At 38.1% G+C, this 9,003-nt stretch overlaps 1 protein-coding gene across 1 annotated transcript in view; it reads left to right on the forward strand.

The window, feature by feature from the left end:
* LOC107672696 (ras-like protein family member 10B) overlaps positions 1 to 9,003 on the forward strand; it is a 28,283-nt gene that overhangs the window by 14,634 nt on the left and 4,646 nt on the right. The window lies entirely within an intron of this gene.

Raw genomic sequence — 9,003 nt, forward strand, 5'->3', positions numbered from 1 at the left:
GGTAGGGGCGTGTTTGTTTTGGTGATTTCAAATGTCAACATTGGCTACCAGAAATCGCTTACCCCACCTTTAAATTATATTATTATACATTAAATTTATTTTGTAAATATTGTAAATAATGTAAAATAACATAACATGTAACATCTTCCTCCACTTATCCGAGCCCAGGTCGTGAGGGCAGCAGTCCGAGCAGAGCCCCCCAGACTTCCCTCTCCCCACACACCTCCTCCAGCTCCTCTGGGGGAACCTCAAGGCATTCCCAGGCCAGCTGGGAGACGTAGTCTCTCCAACGTGTCCTGGGTCTGCCCCGAGGCCTCTTCCCAGTGGGACATGCCCGGAACACCTCACCAGGGAGGCGTCCAGGAGGCATCCAAAACAGGTGCCCGAGCCACCTCAACTGGCTCCTCTCGATGCGGAGGAGCAGCGGCTTTACTCCGAGCTCCTCCCGGGTGACTGAACTCCTCACCCTAACCCTAAGGGTGCGCCCAGCCACTCTGCGGAGGAAACTCATTTCTGCCGCTTGTATCGGTAATGATCCAGAGTTCATGACCATAGGTGAGGGTAGGATCGTAGATCGACTGGCTCCACTTATCCGAGCCCAGGTCGTGAGGGCAGCAGTCCGAGCAGAGCCCCCCAGACTTCCCTCTCCCCACACACCTCCTCCAGCTCCTCTGGGGGAACCTCAAGGCATTCCCAGGCCAGCTGGGAGACGTAGTCTCTCCAACGTGTCCTGGGTCTGCCCCGAGGCCTCTTCCCAGTGGGACATGCCCGGAACACCTCACCAGGGAGGCGTCCAGGAGGCATCCAAAACAGGTGCCCGAGCCACCTCAACTGGCTCCTCTCGATGTGGAGGAGCAGCGGCTCTACTCCGAGCTCCTCCTGGGTGACTGAACTCCTCACCCTATCCCTAAGGGTGCGCCCAGCCACTCTGCGGAGGAAACTCATTTCTGCCGCTTGTATCGGTAATGATCCAGAGTTCATGACCATAGGTGAGGGTAGGATCGTAGATCGACCGGTAAATTGAGAGCTTCACCTTGAGACTCAGCTCCTTCTTCACCAAAACAGACCGGTACAATGACCGCATTACTGCGGACGCAGCATCAAACCGTCTGTCAACCTGCCACTCCATTTTTCCCTCACTCGTGAACAAGACCCCGAAATACTTAAACTCCTCCACTTGAGGGAGCAACTCAAGTAAATAATGTAAATGTGTAATTTATTTAATTTACATTACAGTTTAATTTATATTTATTTTTTCTGAGTAGCTATATGGTAACTACGGCTACACTGAAAACAACAGTTTTAACTCAGAAGTTGCCAATAAATGACACAATTAATTACAAAGAAATGGCAGTGACATTTAATTAAACATGACATTTTAAAGTTGAAAGACTGAAATAATGTTGTCTTGTAAACGTACTGCAACAATCTTTTATTTATTTATTTACAACAATTTTTTTTACAATGTAAAAAACAATGACATTGACCGTAGACAACATTTCAAATGATACATTCAACACTGCTTACTTATACTTTAATAGTCCATGCTAAAAGACTTAAAAATTCTAAATCCTCACATCTCCCCATAATGCATCATAGTTAAGTGAAATATGTCCTATACTCTATATCTCTGTATACCGGAATGCAAAATGCAATAGTATCGCTGAGCACCCACTGATATTCATTGTATAGACAACTGTGAATAATAATCTTTGACTGCTTGGCAACTTTGGTGACTGAATGTCGCAGTTTGTTCACATGATGCCATGGCAGATGGAGCAGATCAAAAGCCAGCATGATTCAGGATTTCCTGTTACTGCCAGCCTCTCTTTCTCGCTCTTGTTCTCCCTCAATTATGACAACAGAGAGCTCAGTGACACGTTCCCCCGTGTCTACAGCAGTTGCTTGATCATGTAATGCTCCTCAGAATGTGATAAAATTCACTTTGCCCACAGCCATGCACTTCCTCCTGAACTATGTTTCTCACCACTAGCTGAGGAGAAAATGTGCTCGTGCCACTTGGAAATTTTGGTTGTTCTTTTAGCTAGTGAAGTTGAGGAATATTAACTTTGGGTTTTGATTTTCCTGCTTCTTTCAACTACTCAATCTCTTTCAATCCCCTGAATAAGGGTGATTTGTTATGTGAAGGATAATTTTGTTACTTACAAAATAACCGGATCAATATATCACTCTACTCAGTGTTTAAACTGCAAAAGTGATTATGGTCTAACCAGTTGAGATTCACAGATATTTTCTGCATATACTCACTCACGCACAGCTTTAACAGCTTTTTAAGCACTATTTCAAAAAGTGTAACCCAAAAAACATTACATAAAAATGGAATGAAATATTCTTGCGAGTGACTCTTCTCTCAAGACAATATTAAGTTCATCTGCCTTTAAAATGGATGAAGTTCACAACTGGGCTGTCTCAAGGACAGATGTTCTCATTATTGTTTTCATGCTTGAAAAGTGTACTGTCTAATTTAGGATGCATTGTCATACATCACAGTGTCAGTGAGTAGTAAAAAGAAACCAACACAATAAATCTAGCTGTGCACCTCAGCATAAAATTAAGAAATATAGTTTAGTAATTATACCATCAATTATCAGGGACTGAGCCAGAAATAAAGATGATGCATAATGAACAAGCAGTTTAGTTGCCTGACATGTAATGATTTAACTGAGACATGCAGTTATTTGACTTAGTGCTTTTCTGGATTATTTCCACGTCTACATTTGGCACCACTAATACCTGACTGTTTTGTAGATGAATGAATGTTGTGCTGAAAGTATGATTTTGTTTTGCCTTCAGTCATGAATAAACAGGTGGCTTAGAGAGAAAGATTCAGCAGTATTATGTGGAAAAAAAAATCAATGCATTAGGTATTGTATTTGAAGCCAAAAAGCATTTTGGTGTACTCCTGTATTCAAACTGTATTAATTATTCTAATAGCCTCAATGGAATGTACATTTTTGCAATTTTTTTATATATATTTATTCATTTTTATTTTATTTATATATTTTAGGATTTTATATATATATATACTGTATATATATGTGTGTGTGTATATATATATATATTGTATTAGACATACTTTATAAAAATTTTATTATATTTGTAACAAAGTTTGTAGATCGGGAAGAAGGAGGCGGGAACCGGCAGACATTTAAACAATTTAATAAAATAAACAAACACAAAACGAAAGTAAAGCTCCTCCGTGGGACTCGAGACCGGTGAGTGGCGCAGGTGTCGTGTATTAGCATTTACTCCACCGGCCTCACTCCGTTCCCACGGCTCTCGGCCCCGCCCCTCTCGTCACAATATTATTTATACATTTTAAAAATACTATTTTATTTTAAAATGAAAACTACATTTTAATGTTTAAAAGACATTTTTAATCTTATTTAATAGAATTCAAGTCTTTGTTATTGAACATCTTTCAAAATGTTTGAAATAACTAAAAATAGAAAGAAAGAAATTTCTAGAAAGAACTATCAATGAATTATCAAACTGATGGAGCTCCATGTGGTCCTGAATAGACGTGCCTTGCTGCTCCTATTTTACCCTAACAATAGTATCTGTCCAAGCTGTCCATTCAGGATAACAACAAACATACTGTACGCATGGATCAGATCACATTTATTTGTGAACTCACTTGGCAGCTTTCAGCAGCACAGCTACCCATTCAGCAATTTCTGGTGGACATCTTCCAAAGTTCCAAAGATTTTTGTTTAAAGTGGATAACTTCCTTGCCCAGAGGAGAATGTTGAATTATGATGAAAGCGAATCTGAATGTGTCCTCTCTCTAACTCACACTCACAGTGAAGAACAGAACTGAGGCTTGACAAGGAGAGAGAGAAGCTTCTATTTTTAGCATTCATGGAGATGGCAGCGCATCTGAAATATCTAACAGGCACACTGAGGGAGCACTTATGTAAGAACAGTGCTCAGCAAAAAAGACAGAAAGCTTTGAGGCTCACGTTTAATTGAAAGGAATTTGTCTTGCGCTCTAGTGCCATAGTTAATGCTCAAACCCACTGCAGATAATTGCTTCAATCTACCAATGATCACTGAGCTAGAACTCCATAAAATCTCATAGAATGTTGAGTTTGTGCTTAATAAGGTCTGAGAACCGTCAGATTCCCCAGTGGAGACGGAGGGCAAGACGTCTGCTTTTGATGTGTAGGAAATTGAAAAAGGAAAAAAGCAAAAGAGAGATGGGAAAAAAGGACAGAGACTTATTCAGCATCTAAGGACTGGTTTAAACCCAAACACACAGACTGTGTCCCCTCCAATTTTTTTTTAAATTTTTTAAATTTTTGGTTTTATAGATGATCAGTCAGAAAATGGTGAGAATGCAGAAAGCGCTCATTCACATAAAAATGTGCCTTAGTGTTTTTCTGTCTATATAATAAGAGTCAGTGAAGTCCTTGCTGTTTCAGACCCAACATTCCAGACACCTTGTTTTGTGTTCCAAGGAAGAAAGGTAGTCATACAGGTTTGGAATGACATGAGGGCAAGTAAATGATGATATCATTTCATTTTTGAGTGAACTGTCCCTTTAAATATCCTTCCTCCCATGTCTGTTATACTATAATGATCTACAATATGTCAGTGCGTTTATCTGCACACCTGATTGTTTTCATTATGACACTAATGTGTAAGCCTGCACAAGTGAATCTCAGTGTGGATCAGAGTGGTCATCTCTGAGTGTAAAATATTAGCAGTGGACTGCTTTTCTAACTTCGGTAGAGGATGAAGGTAATTATTCCCCTGTCAAGATGAATGTGCAACCACTGTCTTTGCTATAGTTGACATCGATTTTCTTAGCTTGATGAATGGCATCGATCAGCTTGTGACGAATGGCTTCAATTTGACTCGATCTTTCTTCTGTCCCCAGCACACACACAAATACAGATCACAATCAATATGGCGATTAAACAAGATCTACTGGAATTTCACCACATGCAAGCTCTATCCAGTTCAATCACTGATTCTTTAGAGTTTAGTTATTAGGGATGTGCTGTGGTTAGTCCTGTGAAGCCAGATTATTCATAGCTGGCTTGCTTGCTTGCTTATTTATTTATTTATCTATGTATATATATATATATCAGAATCAGAATGAGCTTTATTGCCAGGTATGTTTACACATATGAGGAATTTGTTTTCGTGACAGAAGCTTCCACAGTGTAACAGAATGACAGTGACAGAACAAAAAAAAACACAGATAATAAAAAATTAAAATAAATAAAAAATAAAAAATAGAACAAGTAAAATAAGGAATAAAAAATATACAAATCGACAATCGTATGTACAGGTATAGAACAATAGACAGTTGTATGTACAGGTATATTATGTGCAAATTGAAATGTAGACTGAGTATGTGTGTTAGATAAATAAGTGTATGAGTGAATAAATAGTGTGTGTTCCACAGTTATTGTATGTACATATATGTATGTGTGTGTGTGTGTGTGTGTGTGTGTGTGTGTCTATCTATCTATCTATCTATCTATCTGTGCTGAATGTTCTGAAATAGGTGATACTACAACAATAGACTGGGAAAAAAAATCAACCAAAATATAGCCTTAAGAATTTGTGTTGATTCACAGTCAGTAAACAAAGCAGAATGTAAATTCTGATGGTGAATATCTAGCTTGTAGGGGTGTAACGATCCATCGATATGGATGATACATCGATCAAATGTCTAACGATACGATGTATCAATGCCACGCGTAATGCCTGTTTCACCCCTTATTTACACTGCACACGTCTGTGGCGCGTTACGGCTCCGAAGAGGTTTTGTTACGTCCTCCACGTGGTGCCAACTCACACCAGAAGCAGATCAGAAGCGCAGCCAGTGTTGCCAACTGCTTTCAATTGAAAGTAGCTAAAACTGGTAGCTAAATGTCGCTAGATGACATCACAATGGCAAATTCACTGATCTATATAAAGATGAACGTAGATCAGTGGTCAAGATGAGAACTTAGATAAGGTTTGTCCAAGCAGTTGCTATATTTGTCCCTAAACTTTTGAAAAAAGTCTCAAAAGGGGCGGGGAAGTCGCTAAATCTAGCTACAAAGTAGCTAAATTGGCAACACTGAGCGCAGCGGTAGGATTCGCGAGACCACGTGATTTGCCTGTCAGATGTTGTTTGGTTGCTCATTGTCCTTGTAAAAAGGATTTGTGATGTCATATAACACCATGTGTTTTTGTATTTCGAGGATGAACCGCTTGTCGTCCATTTCTGGCCTCCTGCCAAAGATATGTGACCGTGAAATACGATCGGGAGTCTGCACAGGGTGTTTATTTTGAAATTGACATGATTTTTTTACTTTTATTTTGTATTTGCTGTGCGGTTTGGACGCGGCGTCCGTCAAAAATAGACTAGGCGCCTATCTTTAGGGAAGCGGCGCGGAGAGCCGCTTCTGGTACGGTTTTGAAACGTGCCGCGGCACGTCTGGTGTAAACACAGGCATTGACTAGAATGACCACGGTCAGTTCCGGTAGCCGCGTCGGAGCCGTAACGTGCCGCAGACATGTGCAGTGTAAATGATATCAATACTTGTAGTATAAATAGGTAATTTATTTTGGCACTGTCCACATTTTCAGCAATGTCCGCCTATGCATTACCGTCAGCGCATGCATTCTCGTTCAAACTCACGTGTGAGGACTCGATATAAGGACTGTCTGAATGCACAAGGTGAGCATAAAAGATGCTGTGAGAAGATGACGTTAGAAGTTTTCTGCGCACGGTGACACGCACACATCCGAAGCGCACGCTCACAGACAGCGCGCGAATACTGAATTAAGTTCTCTTCCGCTTTTTTGTGCTTGGATGAACAAATACAGACAAAATTATATTAAAATGCATGTCTTGACGAATATCCTAGTAAACACAGTCGGTTATGTAAACAGCTGAGAAAGAAAACGCATGTGTATCAGTATATTGGATCTGTGCTTCGGTCTTAAAGTGAAAGCAGACTAACAAACCGCTACTGTCAAAGAAAAAAAATCTCTCACTGCACTTGACTGAACAACTTTTGTAACTTTAATAAGGATTAATCTATATTTAATCTATACAGTGAAGACTATGCAGTGTTCATTTACATATAATTATTACATTTCTGTACCTAAAAACTTATTTTAGACCTACATGAAAAACCTGAAATGCACTGTTTATTTAATTTGTGACTTTGTTCTACTGTTTATTTTCTGCTATTGCTTTTAATTTGGTTAAATAAAGAATAAGCATTAACAGCTTTATTTTTGTAATTTTTTACATTTATTTTTCTACATTAATGTATTTTTCAACAACTGGAATACCTTGTTTTTGTTGTTTCCTAATAAGGATTTACACTATTTTACACATTGCACATTTAAGCACAGAAGCCTGAAAGACTTTCTTGACTGTTGTCATGTCATAAGATTATTGATCTCATGTGTTGATTTGATTTTTTTCCAATTATTTATTTTTCTTTATTATTTTTTAAAAAAGTGTAAATTGTTGGTTGCATTTGTGAGTTAATAAAAATGTAGATGGTTGTTTAAAATAGGTACATACATAATATCGATAAATCAATCAATATACAATTTGATGAGAGAAGATAAGAGCAAAACAGCATAATGAACATTTATTTTTGTACAATATTAAATAAAAATCACTCTGAAGCATAATATCAAAATGTTTTCTGAAACAGAGAGGTCTGGTCAAATAATTTATGCAACCTATGTCATTTATCAAATGATAGAATTATTTAATGTCATGGTATTGGTATGACATGATATACTACTACATCCAAGGATGTACATGAATATTGGAATTGATATTCAGTTCATATCATAAGAGCTCTATTGAGAAGATTGGAGGGGAAGGAGAGAGAGAGAGAGCAGATGAGGTCAGTGTGTCACGGCTAAAGAAATTGGCTCGCTGCCTCTTTCAGATGTCCCCCATTCAGCAGTATGGGTAATTACTGTAGGTAAATCATTGCTATTTAACAGCTGTAACCTTAAATTCTTCCCCACTCTAAAAAATTGTGTAACAAAGAAGTGTGATTTCACATACAGTAAATTGCATTATTTTCTTTACTTGTTTATGTCTTTCCTGCAATTAAAATTATATATTCAGTTATATGGGCCCTGATGGAGAATTAATGATTCATTAATTAAAGGTTTATATGATACTATGATACATTTAAAAACCTAAATCAAACTTTCTTTCCATATTTCTGCAACACTTTATTTTATTTTTATATAAAAACCTAAACTAAAAAAAAAGAAAGAAAAAGAAAAATATTATGATATTTTCAGTCCTACCAGGCAGGTGTTATCACAATATTTGCACAACATTTTATTTTGGTTGTATAAAATTTTAGTGTTTGCAAATACATACATTTTCTCAAAGTTGTAGTGTGGTCTTTTTTTTTTTGATAATTTAAATATATAAAGTACATGTCATGTCTAGGCTGCACTTGTTTCTTGACCTTAAATGTTTTCGTACATAACCTAACTCAGGCCCGGATTGGCTAATCGGGAGCACCGGGAAAATTCCCGGTGGGCCGGTCTGTTTTTTGGCCATGAGGGTATGGGATTAGATCTCTGCCGCAATTCTGCGCGTGATAGTTCATATTTTGAGGGCACAAAAGTGCGTTTTGCACGCGCGTGAACTGAGTTTTGTGGAGAAAATGTTTGTCTCGCAAAGAAGAAAGTATTTCGAACGCACGAAAATCAATTTTTCATTTTAAATACGTTTTTGGATGTGTGCAGACCTTCTCTTTCGTGCGTGCAACGTTTCACTAGCTTGCTCACCTGATGCCCGCCCTGCTTAATAATTATGCACACCTGAATATAAGGCGTTTTTCACTTCCAGACTTCATGAATAATAATATATAGATTATAAGTGATTAAATACAAGATTAATAGTGGTTTTTAAGATTGATGTTGTTTGGAATTGGTAAAATGTGCTTGCAAAAAAATATAATCAGAATATCATCTTACTAAAAC

This window comes from Sinocyclocheilus anshuiensis, unplaced genomic scaffold (assembly GCF_001515605.1).
Source record: "Sinocyclocheilus anshuiensis isolate Anshui unplaced genomic scaffold, SAMN03320099.WGS_v1.1 scaffold88, whole genome shotgun sequence".
Classification (NCBI taxonomy): Eukaryota; Metazoa; Chordata; class Actinopteri; order Cypriniformes; family Cyprinidae; genus Sinocyclocheilus; species Sinocyclocheilus anshuiensis.